This window comes from Sus scrofa, chromosome 2 (assembly GCF_000003025.6).
Source record: "Sus scrofa isolate TJ Tabasco breed Duroc chromosome 2, Sscrofa11.1, whole genome shotgun sequence".
Taxonomy (NCBI): domain Eukaryota; kingdom Metazoa; phylum Chordata; class Mammalia; order Artiodactyla; family Suidae; genus Sus; species Sus scrofa.
The window spans coordinates 102,736,864-102,752,491 of NC_010444.4; the positions used below are offsets into that span (position 1 = coordinate 102,736,864).

The 15,628-nt window shown below is 37.9% G+C and overlaps 1 long non-coding RNA gene across 1 annotated transcript in view; it reads left to right on the forward strand.

Annotated features, from left to right (window-relative positions):
* LOC106508433 overlaps positions 1 to 15,628 on the forward strand; it is a 661,471-nt gene that overhangs the window by 145,276 nt on the left and 500,567 nt on the right. The window contains exon 5 of the long non-coding RNA XR_002342060.1: positions 9,290 to 9,419. This is a non-coding gene — a long non-coding RNA (uncharacterized LOC106508433). The remainder of the gene's footprint in view (positions 1 to 9,289; positions 9,420 to 15,628) is intronic.

Sequence of the window (15,628 nt, forward strand, 5' to 3'; positions counted from 1 at the left end):
TGGCTCAGGAAAAGGCAAAAAGACGAAAAACAAACAAACAAAAAAGTAAGATATATAACAATTCATTCTCTTCAGTTTTCTTGCTTTTTTATGACTGACTTGACCAAGTTCCTTCAACTTCATAAGCTTTAATTTCCACTCATTCATCTTTCTGCCTCCACTTTAAACCTTTTCCAAATTCTTTTCTCATTTAGTTACTTAAACCAAATGCAGTTTAAAAAGGCTACCAACCAAGCTGAGGGTGGTGGAAAGATTGTCTTGGGGTTTCTTCGTGCTTTCCCTGATTCGCATTCAGGAACATGCTAACGTGATGAAACTCAGAATGCAGATGCTTATGTGCTCACACTAGTAACTGAGAATTTTCTGTTTCATTGCATTCTTTTAGAAATATAAATACAATTTTCTTAAGAAACTGCCAAACTATTGTGAGAGGATTAGAGATAGGCTGCCTCCCTTCCCTGCAAACCACTGCCCATCATCAGGGGTTGGATAAGGAAATAATGATGAGATGAGAAAGAGCATTGTTATTTATTCAGTAAATATTTAATTAACACCATTTTCCCCCCCTGGGGGCGGGGGGTGGTGGTGCAGGCATTGGTCTAGGTGCTTAGGAGGAAATAAATCAATAAAAAACAAAGATCCATGTCTTGGAAATTCTCCATCCAAAAAGTAAACAAAATCAATAGTTGTTTCTTAATCAAAAAGATCTTTGTTAAAATTTGGAGGGTAGAAATATTTTAAGATGTGTTAAGATTTAAACAGATGGTCAAAGATTAGGAATTATGACATTTTAGAACATGCTTGGCAAAATCCAGATGTTTGTGATATTTTAATTAGTTAGCAATAAATGTAACAAGTAATGAACATGATCAGCATTTACTTTGATATTTTTTACATTTTCAAAAGTTAAATTGAATAATGATAGGTATATAATTTTATCCTGGTGATTTGGATTCTTCTAGAAAATGTTGATTAGCCTATGAGACTCTAAGGTAAATTGTGTGTAGTAAAATTTACAAATCCCTTTTGACAGTGAATCAGTCATCCTCTAAGTCTTTTGGATTAAAAAAAATCAGATCTTCGTGTATGATGATTTTCTGAGTAGTGGCAGAGGTGGTGCCCCTGTTTAAGACATTAAAGGTGATGGCGGCAAGAGTAGTGAGAGGGCAGGTGTAATAGTGCCTTAAAGATCGTTTTCACACATCTCTGCTGCAGGGTTGTCTGATAGATGTAGGGGTTATTTCAGGACATTCTGGGGGCAATAAAACTGACAGAGGCTATGTAAGAGAGAAAGTAGTTCCTTCTAGCCTTTAAAAATACAAATCACTCAGGAAAGAGTCATATCTTAATTCTTTTAAAACTAACATCTTAATAACATGGGAAAGAAAACCACATAAAACTGTGTTTTAAAATGGTTCTGATATTTTAGTATATTTAAATTACATGTTAAAATATTAAAAAGAGAAAAATAAAGCACAGCTCTTAAAAGAAATAGAGTGGAAATTTAGAAATTCAGAGCAATTCAACAAAATGTTATTGAAAATCCAGCCTGTATCCAGTATTTTGCCAAGACTCTGTGAATACAGAAGTTGGCTAAGACTCATCTCTAATTCTCAAAGAACTCCCAGTATGGGAAAGGGTGAGGGCAACATACCCAACACCAAATAAATACTGTTCAATGTTGTAGATGGTCTATAAGGCTAGATTTCCTCAAATTACAGTGGGGCGGAGAATGGGCTGGTTCTGGGAGTTATATTATCTAATTATCTTTCTCTTTTTACTCTCTAAAAAAAAAACTTATGGTTTAATTATATCTGTGGCTTTTTGTTCAAGTCATTTCAAATTCTTTTGAGAAGTAGGAGATGTCTTTTAATGGTCAATCAATAAAGGTAATCCTCTGATAAAGTAAAATTTGAATATACAAATCATATGAATCTTAAGCCATTATATATGAAACACTCCTCAAACAAATAGGCTGTTCAGGAAAAGTCTCAGAGTGAATTAGCTGGAAGGCTTATCCAAGGTCATGGTTTTTCCTGATTCAAAGAGATTCTCATTGGGTAATTTCCTTTCATTCATATATCGTCAGTCTCCTGTTCTTTTCATTCTAGCTGAGGCACAATGAATCTGATGTGAACTGGGAAGGGCAACTGTGAAGAAGGAGGATTCTCCAGGTGGGAAGGCTGTTGAAATTATAGTTCTGGGGAATAATAGGAGGGGGACAATGTGGTCTGCTAGGAGGTGTTTAAAAAGTTGAATCCCCTGTCTGATCCCAGGAACAAAGCAGAATGAGAAGGTAAGGTAAGATATCACTCAGCAGCTCCAAAGCACATGTATAGCCCAAATATTTCTAATTCTAAAAATGAAGACAGGGAGAAAGTTTGTTGCGGACTGAGAAGCAGCAAGCCTGCATTAAATTAAACAAGTGGTAACAGGAGTCAGAGTCATGTGATGGAAGGCACCAACTTATTTGTGTCAGTTTGCATTTCTTTAAATCTTATTTTATCTAGTTTTAAGAATATTTTATATTGTTTACAATTAGCAATGTTAATGAGTAGCTTTCCGTTTATATTTTTAGTTTAGTCAAATCTTCTTTTATACAAAAATAAAAACATTTGATTGTGTGCTAAATATTCTGAGAAACCTGTCTGGTTGAGGAGAAAGCCCACTGGAATACATGACTGTAATCCAGACTCCATTATGTGCTCTAGTGGCAGCAACACAAATTGCAGGCACAGTGATCCTGTCCAGAAAGAGTTAGCTAGCCTTGTAAACCCAAACCTACTGAGCGTTAGTAAACAGTAAATTATGGCAAGGATTGATTGGCAACCACTTCAAATCAAGAATGGAGCATACTATATTATAATTTCTTATTCCTCTATTTCCCTTGGTGTGATAAATTTTGTGAGAGCAGGGACTGATTTGACTTAAAAGTACATGTCCAGAGCCTAATAGTGTATGATGTAGGGTTGATATTTGAGAAAAGTTATTAAATTAACGAGATACTTGGGTAAGGGGTGGGGAGAGAAGCAGAAAGAGGGAGGTAGGAGGACCTCACATTTTAATTGAATTTATTTCCCAAATTTGCCTGGAATCCTCTTTGACTTTTCCCATGAGCCCATCTAGAAGAGCTTATTAAGTACTAAAGAGAGTCTTAATCTTAGTTTTCAAAGTATTGGTTTGTCTTTCTATTGACAGCATGTTTCTTAACAACAATGTTAGCAATTTGGTAGTTTCTTTGCAGTCCTAAAACTAAGAATCAGGGTAAAGATGTGAGCTCTCAGACCAAAATATATTTTCCATCACCTAAAATGCACAAAATTGAATAAGACTGTTGTCTCTAGGGAATTCTCAGCATGCAGTCCTGTCCATTTTATAGAGTGGGTAATGTAGCACCTTTATGAAAGTGCCTATTTAATTCATCTGAATTAAGTGGGAACAACAAACAGAGGAGTTTTAACCGCAGAGATAAAGTAACCGTCTGAATTGCAAAGCCAAGAAGGAGTCCAAGTTAATGGACACACATTAGGAAAGGCTTAGGAGAGCCCATTAGAAGAGGCAATGCAAAAATACAAAGTGGGGCTTACAAATGATCTTCTCCATGAGGATTAAGGATTAGTGCTTTGAAAATATGATAGCACATAGAGAAATAGCATTAAGAACTGAAAAAGCCATTTTCTAAAGCAGCCATTCTCACTCAGAGTGCGAAAGACGCCTTTTAGCTGAAGTGGCTTTTGCCATTGCCTGGTGCCAGGGAGCTGCAGCATTGGCAGGCAGCTTCACACGGCTCCTTCCCTGCAGGAGTGCCAGCAAGCAGAGGTTTCCAGAGCATGTCTGCACAGGAGACCAGAAAGTTCAGGTTCCTTAGGATCTAAATAAGGAGATTCATTCTGACTAAGATTCCTCCTTAGTCAATCCTTGATGACTCCAGAGACAGTGGCCCTATTGGTTTCATTATGTTATTTAAATGAACATATTGAAAATGTTAGTGGAACCCCATGATTAACTATATGCCAAGATAAGGTCAATTTTCCACACCTTTCGTCATCCTCAGTCTCTCTATTTTATATACGATTAGCCAGACTTCTTAGAGCCTCCTAGAATTTCAGTGAACAATCCCAGACCTCCAAGAAACATCTTTTATAAAAGTACTGTTTTTCAGTAACCAGCATATGAAAAGAAAAAACAGTTTGACCATCACCTCTCGGCAAAGGTACAACATTTTTAGACAGTAAATAAACAGAAGGTTGTTTTAAGGTGCAGTAAACCTGGGCAAAGGAAAGTAGTCTGGAAATGAATGCAAGAGCAGGAGGGATGGTGGAAAGGAAGGAGAAACCTGGGTGGCAATTCTACAGCCCTATGACCAGTGATGTCTGTGGACCAGTGACATCTGCAACTAATGATAGGACTCCAGGGCCACTCGTCCCCTCAACCCACTGAATTGTTAAAAGGATTCCCAGGTGATTTGTATGGACACCCATGTTTGAGAGCTTGGCTCTAGGAGTCCTGAGAGGCTGGGTTCTGAGTAGTAAATCTCCACTTGCTAGGGCTCTCAGACTTTGGTATGCATGAGAAACACCTGGGGAAGTTGCTTTTGTTTTTTGTCTTTTTAGGCTGCACCCGAGACATATGGAAGTTCCTAGGCTAGGGTCGAATTGGAGCTGCAGCTGCCAGCTTACGCCACAGCCCCACAGCAATGCAGGATCTGAGCCATATCTGCGAACTACACCACAGCTCACAGCAATGCCGGCCTCTTAACCCGCTGAATGAGGCCAGGGTTTGAACCTGCATACTCATGGGCACTAGACAGGTTTGTTACCGCTGCGCCATGATGGAAAAAAGGCAGATTCAGGGCCCAGTTCAAACAGGTTCTGATTCCATAAGCTTGTGTTGTACCTGGAAAATCTGTATTTCTAACAAATTTCCCAGGGGTTCTGGCACAGATGGTCATTGGACCACACTTTAAGAAACCTCTGCCACTGATATCAAGATCTGGCAAAGGAAGACTTTGCTTGCCAAAGAGAATCTATTGCAGCAGCAAGCCATTAAAAGCTTCCTGTCTGGAAAACTAATGGCGTTTCTTGTCTGAGACATGATAACTGGTTGTAGGACCCCCAGGCATTCAGCTTCCTAGCTTTATCCGTGTTCTAGTCACACTGAGCTCTCTGCTCTTTTCCAAAACTCACTTTGTGCTTCAACACCACAGTCTTTGTTGTGCTTTTTTCTGTGCAGCTTTCACAGTCTGAAGAGCTCTGTTTAGATTCTAGCTTAAGGCACATGCTAGTTGGGTGACCTTGGGCCAGTGATCACAATCTCTGACACTCTGTTTCCTCATGTGTAGAATGGGTATGGGAGTACCTGTCTTATGGAGTTCTTGCAACAATTACAAGAGAAATGGCCTGTGTAAAATTCACAGCATAGTGCATAGCATTTAGCAGACTTCAGTGCTTGATCACAACTACTGTTTGTACTATTTTTTTTCTTCCAGAACTTGCTCTTTGTAGCATTTGTTCACGAGTTCCCCTTATTTCCACTATGAATTGCTCATGTATCTGCATTCTCATAGTCCTTAAATATTTCTTTCTTTGTGTTCCTTATTGACCTGGGTTATTTGTTTATGTTCTATCTTTTCACTGAACTGCGAGCTCATCAAGATAAATAAACAACAACAATGAAAACAAACTCTGTCTTATCCTTTGTAGTTTAAGCACCTTTCACATAATAATAGTTAAGGCAAGGTGTTTGTTTATGTGCTACACACTGTTCTAAGCACTTTCAATAGTTAACTCATTTAATCCTCAGAGCAAGTCTATGAAGTAGATACTGCTATTATCTCCATTTTATGGATGAGAAACTAAAACACAGGGCGGGGGCAGGGGATGTTAAGTAACTTGTCCAAAGTCACACTGCTCAGTGGTAGACTTGTAATTTGAACCAGGGCAGTGTGGTTCCAGATTTCAGAGCTTAGCAGACCCTCAGTGAATTTGTTACTGCACTACTCTTTGAATATATTGACTTTAGGTGAGGTCCTTCCTCAGAAAATGGTGTTCTGAAGATGACACAGGAGCAAGTCAAATCATTGTTCAGTTTTCTGATATATCTTGCTTGCTCGTTTAAGTGTACAATTTGAGGAATTTTGGTAATTATGGATAGCTGCAAAATCTCCACCACAATCAGGATATAGAAAAACTCCCTCACCCTAGAAAGGACCTTGTGTCCCTTTGTAGTTGATCCTCTTTCCTGACCCCTGGGTCCAGGCAACCATTGATCTGCTTTCTGTCACTATGGTTTTACTTCTTCCAAAATGTCATATAAATGGAATCATACAATATGGTATTCTCTTGTGTCTGGAAAGTTTTGCTTAGCCTAAAGCTTTTGAGATTTATCTTTGTTATTGCTTATATCAGTAGCTTTTCTTTCTTATTGATAAGTAGTGTTTCATATTATACAGCAGCTATGATTTATTTATCCATTCACTACTTGATAAACGTTTGGCTTGTTTCCGGTTTTTGATGATTATGAGTGATGTTGCTATGAACATTTATGTATAAAAGTCTTTGTGTGAAAATATGCTTTCATTTCTTTTGGGTAAATACCTAGGTGTGGGGTGGCTGGGTTGTGTGACATATCTGTGTTTAACTTCATTAGATACTTCTACAACATTTTCCAAGTGGTTATGTACTCTTTTTTATTCTTTACAGCAATGTACTAGTGTTCTGATTTCTTCTCTTCTTGACAGCACTTGATATTTTCAGTTTATTTACTTTAGCTATTCCAGTGGCTGTTGGTGGTAGCTCACTGTGGTTTTAATTTGCATTTTCTTTTTAAAAAATTCATTCACTAATTATTAAAGTATAGTTGATTTACAATATGCCAATTTTGGCTATACAGCATAGTGGCCCAGTCACACTATATATACATTTTTTTTTTTCATAATATCTTCCATCATGTTCTATCCTAAGATATTGGATAAAGTTCCCTGTGGTGTACAGTAGGATCTCATTGCTTATCCATTCTAAATGTAATACATTATATCTACTAACCCCAAATTCCCCATCCATCCTACTCCCTCACCTCTTCCCCTTGGCAACCACAAGTCTGTTCTCTATGTCTGTGAGTCCAAGTTTCTGTTTTGTAGATAGGTTATTTGTTAATTTGCATTTTCTTAATGACTGATGATGTTGAACATCTTTTGTGGCCTATTGGCTGTTTGCATATCTTCTTCTGTGATTATATATTCAAATTTTTTGTTCATTTAAAAAATTGTGTTATTTGGATTTCCCATAGTGGCGGAAACTAATTCAACTAGGCACCATGAGATTTCAGGTTTGATCCCTAGCCTCCCTCCGTGGGTTAAGGATCTGGCTTTGCTGTAAGCTGTGGTGTAGTTCGAAGATGCAGCTTGGATCTGGTATTGCTGTGGCTCTGGTATAGTCCGGCAGCAACAGCTCCAATTAGACCCCTAGCCTGGGAACCTCCATATGCCAAGGGTGCAGCCCTAAAAAGACAAAAGACAAAAGACAAAAAAAAAAAAAAAATCGGGTTCTTTATCTTGTTAAAAAATTGATTTGCATATGTGTTTTCCATATACCCGAAGCATGTGGAAGTTCCCAGGCTAGGTGTCAAATTGGAGCTGTAGCTGCTGGCCTATGCCACAGCCACAGCAACACCAGATCTGAGCCATCTCTGTGACTTACACCACAGCTCATGGCAACGCCAGATCCCTAACCCTCTGAGCGAGGCCAGGGATAGAACCTGAGTCCTCATGGATGCTAGTCAGGTATGTTTCTGCTGAGCCACAATGGCAACTCCAAGAAAAAAATACTTTTAATATGACCCTTTGTCAAATACATGGTTTGCAAATATTTTCTCACAATCTGTGGCTTACACTTTCATTTTCCTAATTGTGTCTATTGAAATACAAACCTTTCAAATTTTGCTTAAATTCGTCTTATCCATTTTTTGTTTCACACTTTTTTTTTTTTTTTTTTTTGTCTTTTTGCCATTTCTTGGGCTGCTCCCGCGGCATATGGAGGTTTCCAGGCTAGGAATCCAATCAGTGCTGTAGCCTCCTGCCTACACCAGAGCCACAGCAAGGCGGGATCCGAGCCACCTCTGCAACCTACACCACAGCTCATGGCAACACCAGATCCTTAACCCACTGAGCAAGGCCAGGGATCGAACCCAAAACCTCATGGTTCCTAGTCGGATTCGTTAACCACTGAGCCACAACGGGAACTCCCTGTTTCGCACTTTTTGTGTTTTGTTTAAAAAACCTTTTCCTAATGCAATGTCAAAAGGATTTTCTTCTAGAAGTCTAATAGATTTTTACACATAGGTCTACCACCAAGTTAGCTTTGGATTTGACATGGAGATTGAAACCCTGCTTTCACTACAGTCCTCTTCTTGCTGATATGCCACATAGCTCACCGTGTAACCATGTCAGGTTTGGATGACCGTGTAGAAACTAGTATAAGAGAGCATGTGGGTGTGAGACTCAGGAGACCTTTTAAAGCTGGTAGCTATTCAATTCTCAAATCTGACAATAAATGGTATTGTTTAAATTAGGCTTGTAATTTTGTGTGTGTGTGTGTTGTATAGAAAGAGTGAGAGAAAAATATCTCACCATAGATATGGAGTTCTGGTAAATTTTTTGAGATCTTTAAACCATGGGTGGACAGATAATGCTTGAATCCAAGTTAGCTAGGTAGAAAAAGGATTTCTATACTTATGATGCCACATTTTGTTGAATTTTCTAAATATCAGACCAAGTGATATTGTTTGCTTGATTTTTTTCTTTTCTGCCCATTTCCAGGAGGCACAAAGTTCTTATTTGAAGAGAACAAACACTTTTCTTCTTGCAGCAAACCTGTGGGAAACAGGGAAGGACCAGTCTCAGGAAAACTTTTTAGCCTGATGTCTTTTTTCCTAGCCTGCCTTTTGCCCATAACCACTCCCACACGTTCTGTTCCTAAGATAGTCTGAAGTTTCAAAATGCCAACAAAAAATTCTCTGTCTTTAGGTTGTTTGGGATTGTTAATTATTGGTGGCAATGGATGAGTGTTCAGCACCTTGGAACTTTTGCAAAAGAAACTTAATAAGGATACGCTTGCTGTAGTTGGAAAGTATTTGATGAACAGCTGACCTTTCAAATGTTTACATGAATTGAATCTCTGAACTGCTAATGTTAGGAAGGTCCAAATTCTAATTCAGACTCAGACACTGAATCCCTTTGTAGGGAAAGCTTTTAAATATCTTCAGTTTTCTCATTTGTTTTTTTTTTTTAAAGGCTGACTTCACTCACCAATTAATTGGTTAATGTTTGCGAATGTTTTGAGAGGATAAAAAGCACTTTCTCAGAGCAGTGCCCTATCGTTCCCTCTCATGATTGTGGTTTGTCATCCACCTGAAGTAAGTGGGTAAGTCATGTACCAAGTTTGCATTGTAGAAAGGAAATGATTCTACAGATCCTTAACCACTGGATGAAAAAAATATGTTTCTTTCACGTGGAGTTTGTGAATAAGGCTTCCTCTGTTCTGAGGAAAAAATGCAAAAGGAAGCCTGCTTGTGTGGATTAGGTCACTTATGAATACCTTAAAAATATTTACATAAATCTCCACTGACTAACCAATTCTCTGAGCACATTCTGTAAAAATTTCTTCTCAAGTAATTTCTTTTGGAAATTCATATATATATATATATATATATATATATATATATTTTTTTTTTTTTTTTTTTTTTTGTCCCTTGTGTCTTACATGAGGCCTGGTGTTCACCATACTCAGTTGAATTAAAGAAGCCAATCCATGCAGCTAAAAGAACTTGGGGGATGGGCTGAGGAAGAAAGTTGGGGTTGAGGAATTCAGAAGGGCCTCCTTTCCATTGTGGCTTTTTTTTCCTCTGAGAGCCCGTTTCAACATATTTTTTTCCTTTGACTCAGTTGCTTCATTGCTTGAGTTCCTCTTTCCAGTGACCTGCTTTCCTCAGCAGCTGCCCCAGTTGACATGGCTGCCTCACCCTAAAGCAGTTCCACAACTTTTGCTCCGTGGTTCTGGACGTTATACAGAGAGAAAATCAGGGTACTTCTGAGTCTTCATTGAACATGTCATTTTTAAATTGTTCTAAAAGCACTGATTATTGTGGTTGCATCTGGAGTAAGAAGGTAATTCTTAGGGAATCCATGCCTTTGTCATAGATGTCATCTGGCTCCCACAAAAGGAAGGATGGATTGTGTTATTTTTGGAAACAGGAAGAAGAAATCCAGGCATCCGGCCCTCCCTGTTGAGGTCTGACCACTCCTTGAAGGAATGGAGAACAGAGGTCACATTTACGTGCTTTGCTTGACCTATGTAGCGTTCAAAAACTGAAAAACTACCACAAAACAAAACAAAAGCCCCAAACAACCCCCAAAACCCAAACTAAAGTTTTCAGCATTTAAAATCTACAGTTTTAAAAAAAAAATTGTATTGGGGAAATAACAATAAAATTTTTTTAAAAAAATCTAGAACTTTTGCATAAAAATTTGGAAACTTAGCTTCTTTTGAAATGTGAAACTCTGATATCTCTGGATTTGCATTCTGACCTGGTGACATTAACTATACTGGGGTACTGGCTGTGCCTTTGGGAGGTCTAAAGGCTCATATCACCACCTTACCACCTTGTTTCCTGGAGATCTGTAGGGTTTTACACTCAAAATAAAGGTCCAAATATATTATTAAATTAAATTAATTTTTTTTTTTTTTTTTTTTTTTTTTAGGGCTGCATGTGCGGCACATGGAGGTTCCCAGGCTAGGGGTCTAATGGGAGCTACAGCTGCCAGCCTACACCACAGCCACAGCAACGCAGGATCTGAACTGCGTCTGTGACCCACACCACAGTCTACAGCAATGCTGGATCCTTAACCCACTGAGCAAGGCCAGAGATCGAACCCTCAGTGGTTCCTAGTCAGATTCGTTTCCACTGCACCACAATGGGAACTCCCAAATATATTATTTTAAATCATTTTTTTCACTCTCTCTAGATAGTACCTTTCCTTTGAACAGGAAATAGACATGATAAAGTATGATAAGAGAATAAATGACTTTCTACCTTATTTTCCCATGTCTATTTCCTATTCTAAGAGCAGAGATTACCTAGCAAGAGTGAAAGGAATGATTTAAAATAATAGATTTGGACCTTTCTTCAGCTGTTTATAGTCAGCAATTCACAACGTTATCCAAATAATACAAATTCAAATATACCGATTCAAATATACCTCCCTTGATTCTGCTTAATGGAAGGTGTACATGTGTTACATATTCTTTGGATTAAAAAATTAAATATTTTTCAAAATTGCTTATCTAGACATTTAAGGCTTTTTAAGCAAAAACTTTTGTGTGACCACTTGACAGCTAAATAATCTCCACTGTAGTCTCTTGAGTACCAGGAGTATATTTATATCTAGAGAGGGGTAAAATGACAATTGAACATCATCAGTACCTTTTTACTGAAAAGCATGTGTCAATTTATGAGATGGCTTTTATTCTGAGATACCTTTTGTTTATGATTCCACCTTTATCCGCCTTATATAAGTTGTTTCCTAGACTAGTCTTCCTGGTGTTCATTCTTTGTTCCTGATAGCATCTCAATTTCCTTTTGGGCTCTTGTTGCTCTCACAGGTAATGCCGTCCTGGGAGTCTGGGGTCTGATGGTGGTAAATCAAGTCACCTGGATCCCCTCTAGGAAAGCCTTTGGTTCCTAGTCCCTATTGCTCCGTATGTGCCAGGAAATGGGCATATGACTAAAACTTGGAAGGCTGAAGTCACCTGGTTGTTTGAATATTGAGTGGAGTAGTGCCAAGTTAAAAGCAATGCTTAAAATTCATGCATCCCAGGGGTATTGCTCTGATGGTCAGATAGTTCCTGGCCGTGTTTCTATCCTGTTCTCAAGTCTAGTTCTCTAGTCTCCCCGTCAATCTCATGAGATTCCCCAATATTCTGTTTAATCTTCCTTTCTTTCTTTCTTATTCTTTCTTTCTTTCTTATTCTTTCTTTCTTTCTTCTTTCTTTCTTTCTTTCTTTCTTTCTTTCTTTCTTTCGGTAGAGTGGTTTTCTCTTGCATATAATCAGACAGTTCTAACAGATATATCCTGTCTTGTCATTTTGTCTGCTACTGCCCTAGTTCATTCCCCACCGTCTCTAACCTGGAATACTTAAATAGCCTCCTCACCAATCAACACAGATATATCTACAAAAACATAAGTCAAATCAAGTCACTCCTCTGCTCAAATCCTTCTACTGGCTCCCCACTTGGCTCTGAGTTAAGGTCAAAATCTTTACAATGTCTAGAAGGGCCCACTGTGATCTGTCCCCCTCTTGCCTTTGTGATCTCATCTCCTGCTACTATCTCCCTCCTGCCTATACTGGCCTCCTTGCTGGCCCTTGAATGACAGGTATACTCTAGTCCCAAGCATTTTTCTTCCTTATGCCTGATTATTTTTTCTCCACATGGCCCCTTTGGCTCAATCTCTTACCTTTGGATTTTTGTTCAGATATCACCTGCTTCTTGAGACCTTCATTGATCACCCTATTTAAATGATCAAGACCTTCTCACCACTGGCATTTCCTACCCACTTCACAGCTTATTTTAAAGTGTTATAGAACTTTCTCACCATCTGAAATACCATGTGATTTTCCTATTAATTTTTTAAAAATTGCTCACTTATGGTCACTGAAATGCAAGCTTCAAAAGGGCATATAATGTTCACTTCTGTATCACCACCATACAGAATAGTCCTTAGCACATTAATTTGTTGCATAAATGATATGCCCCTTGGGGGAGCAGTTATGTTTTGTCTGATAACATAATCCTTAATATGTAGCACAGTGCATGGTCAGAATAGGCACATGATGTTTATCTTTGTTGTTGAGCCTAGCTTCTTTAACTTTTAAAGAGGATGGAGTCATCAGGATCTAATCCTTTCGTGGTTTTGCTTTTGTTGATAAATAGTTCGTAACAATCACAGGGATAACCCCACCCAGTATTTGAGCTTATATTCATTTCGATGAAAAACAAAACAAAACAAAAAAAAATGGCAACCTGATCAGGACAGAACTTGCTTAAAGAAAGGCTCAGATTAGTTTCAGCAAGTTTACGTAGTCAGCATTTTAGAGGTGAAGCTCAGAGGTTGAATCAAGCCAAGAAATACAATTGATCATCCTAGTCTGCAAATTTCATTTGCAAGTTCAATTGAAGTGTAAGTGGAATGGGATCATGTTATTAGTTCTCTTAGAGGCACAGATTTTCAGGCTAGGAAAATGTGTGTGTGCTTGCCTAGTTAGGCAGACATGGACTGTCAACACAGTGTTCCCAGGGATAGTCCTAGGAGGGAAGGAAAGGATACAAGAAGGGACTATTCTAAGCAAGACGTTTGATCCCTTCATCCTCTTCTCCACACTCCCCCCTCCCCAGCAGACACCAATTAAACCAAATGGTTTTGGTATCGTGACGAAAAGATAAATATAATTCTCATCTAAATTCAGTCCATTCTTTAGTCAGAATATTTCTTTTTTTCCTTTTGCAATTAAGCATTGTAATTTTCTTTTCCTATTGCAAAATTGTGTCTTTTTAGGTTGGCAAGAGTTCAAATGGTATTAATCATAACTTTCTAAGTATTTAAGCTATTTCAGTGATTGACGAGAACTTCTGTGATTATAGGATACTGTTGAATAATGGGGCCTTTCAAAATCTCATTGGTAAGTTTCAATTTAGTTAGAGAAAAAAATCACAAAAGCAAAAATATAAGTTTTGAGAAACTACTTTTTTTAGCTTCAGACAAACAAACACTAGGTTGTGTTTTTCTTGTCAGAAGCAGAGGAAAGGTTTTGTGCAAACTTGGAAGAATACTGCTTAATAACTTCCTTATAACATGATGAGAAATTTTCCTTCCTGAGTTTCAGCAATTTTGAAATGCTGAGATACTTTCTTTTTTCTTTATAACTCATCTCTAGAACCCAGAGTTTTACTTGGATTGTGAATTCCCAAATACCAAGAGTGTTTTGAATTTATAACTTACTTTTTTAAATAAAAATAATGAAATGGTACTGGTAATATTTGAGTTAGAGAAATCCCAGTTAAGGTCAAATTCATCTTGTTTGATACCCACTATTAAAATGAAAACCATTTTAATGGGCCAGGGTGGTTCTGTTTGACCATGTATCTGAGAAAACAAGTATGGATCCCGCTAATGGGGGTAGAGAGTTGACTCTCAGACTTCATCTCCATATATCAATTGAAGAAATAAGACCACTATACAAACCTTCACACAAGAGTTTACTGTTTTTTGAGGGGAGGGGAGTGTTGTTTGGTTTTTGTTTTAGTCAAGCTTACACATTTATGGAAGTGGAATTTGTTATGTGAGTTTTTAACAGATAGTGAGATGGCAGCATCAATTTTCCATTTTTATTTTGTGTCTACTTCAAGAAATGTTCTTGTGCATGTGAGGTCAAATAAAGTAACTATCCAGACAGTGTTGCCATTTTCATCATTTATAAGATAATGTATAACTATAGTCAATGGAATAATTTGAATTTCCATTCTTAGTAACTTTTCCATTGTCAGAGCCTAATACATTGCTCAGCATTCAGTAGGTGCTTTATACCTGCTTGATAGGAATTTACTGAACTAATGGAATTGATTTTTACTATAATCTATAGAAAGGCATCTGTTATCTCTTTGATATATTCTTTTTTTAATACATTTTATTTTTTCCCTTATAGCTGGTTTACAGTGTTCTGTCAATTTTCTACTGTATAGCAAGGTGACCCAGTCACATATACATATATACATTCTTTTTCTCACATTATCCCCATCATGCTCCATCATAAGTGACTAGATATAGTTCCCAGGGTTATACAGCAGGAGGATCTCATTGCTTATCCATTCCAAAGGCAATAGATTGCATCTATTAACCCCAGATTCCCAGTCCATCCCACTCCGCCCCACCCCTTGGCAACCACAAGTCTGTTCTCCAAGTTTATGAGTTTCTTTTTTTTTAAATTAATCAATTAATTAATTAATTATTTAAAAAATTTTTTTTGCATTTTTTTTTTATTGCTCAAATGAATTTATCACATCTGTAGTTGTATAATGATCATAACAATCTGATTTCACAGGATTTCCATCCCACAGCCAGGCACATCCCCCCACCCCCCAAACTGTCTCCTCTGGAGACCATAAGTTTTTCAGTGTCTGTGAGTCAGCATCTATTCTGCAAAAAGTTCAGTCTGTCCTTTTTTCAGATTCCACATGTCAGTGAAAGCATTTGATGTTGGTGTCTCATTGTATGGCTGACTTCACTTAGCATGATAGTTTCTAGGTCCATCCATGTTGCTAAAAATGCCAGTATTCCATTCCTTTTAATGGCTGAGTAATATTCCATTGTGTATATGTACCACATCTTCTGGATCCACTTCTCTGTCAATGGACATTGAGGTTGTTTCCATGTCTTGGCTATTGTAAATAGTGCAGTAGCCACATTGGAGTACATGTGTCTTTGCGAGTCGTGGTTTTCTCTGGGTAGATGCCCAGGAGTGGGATTGCTGGATCAAATGGTAGTTCTATGTTTAGTTTTCTGAGGAATCTCCATACT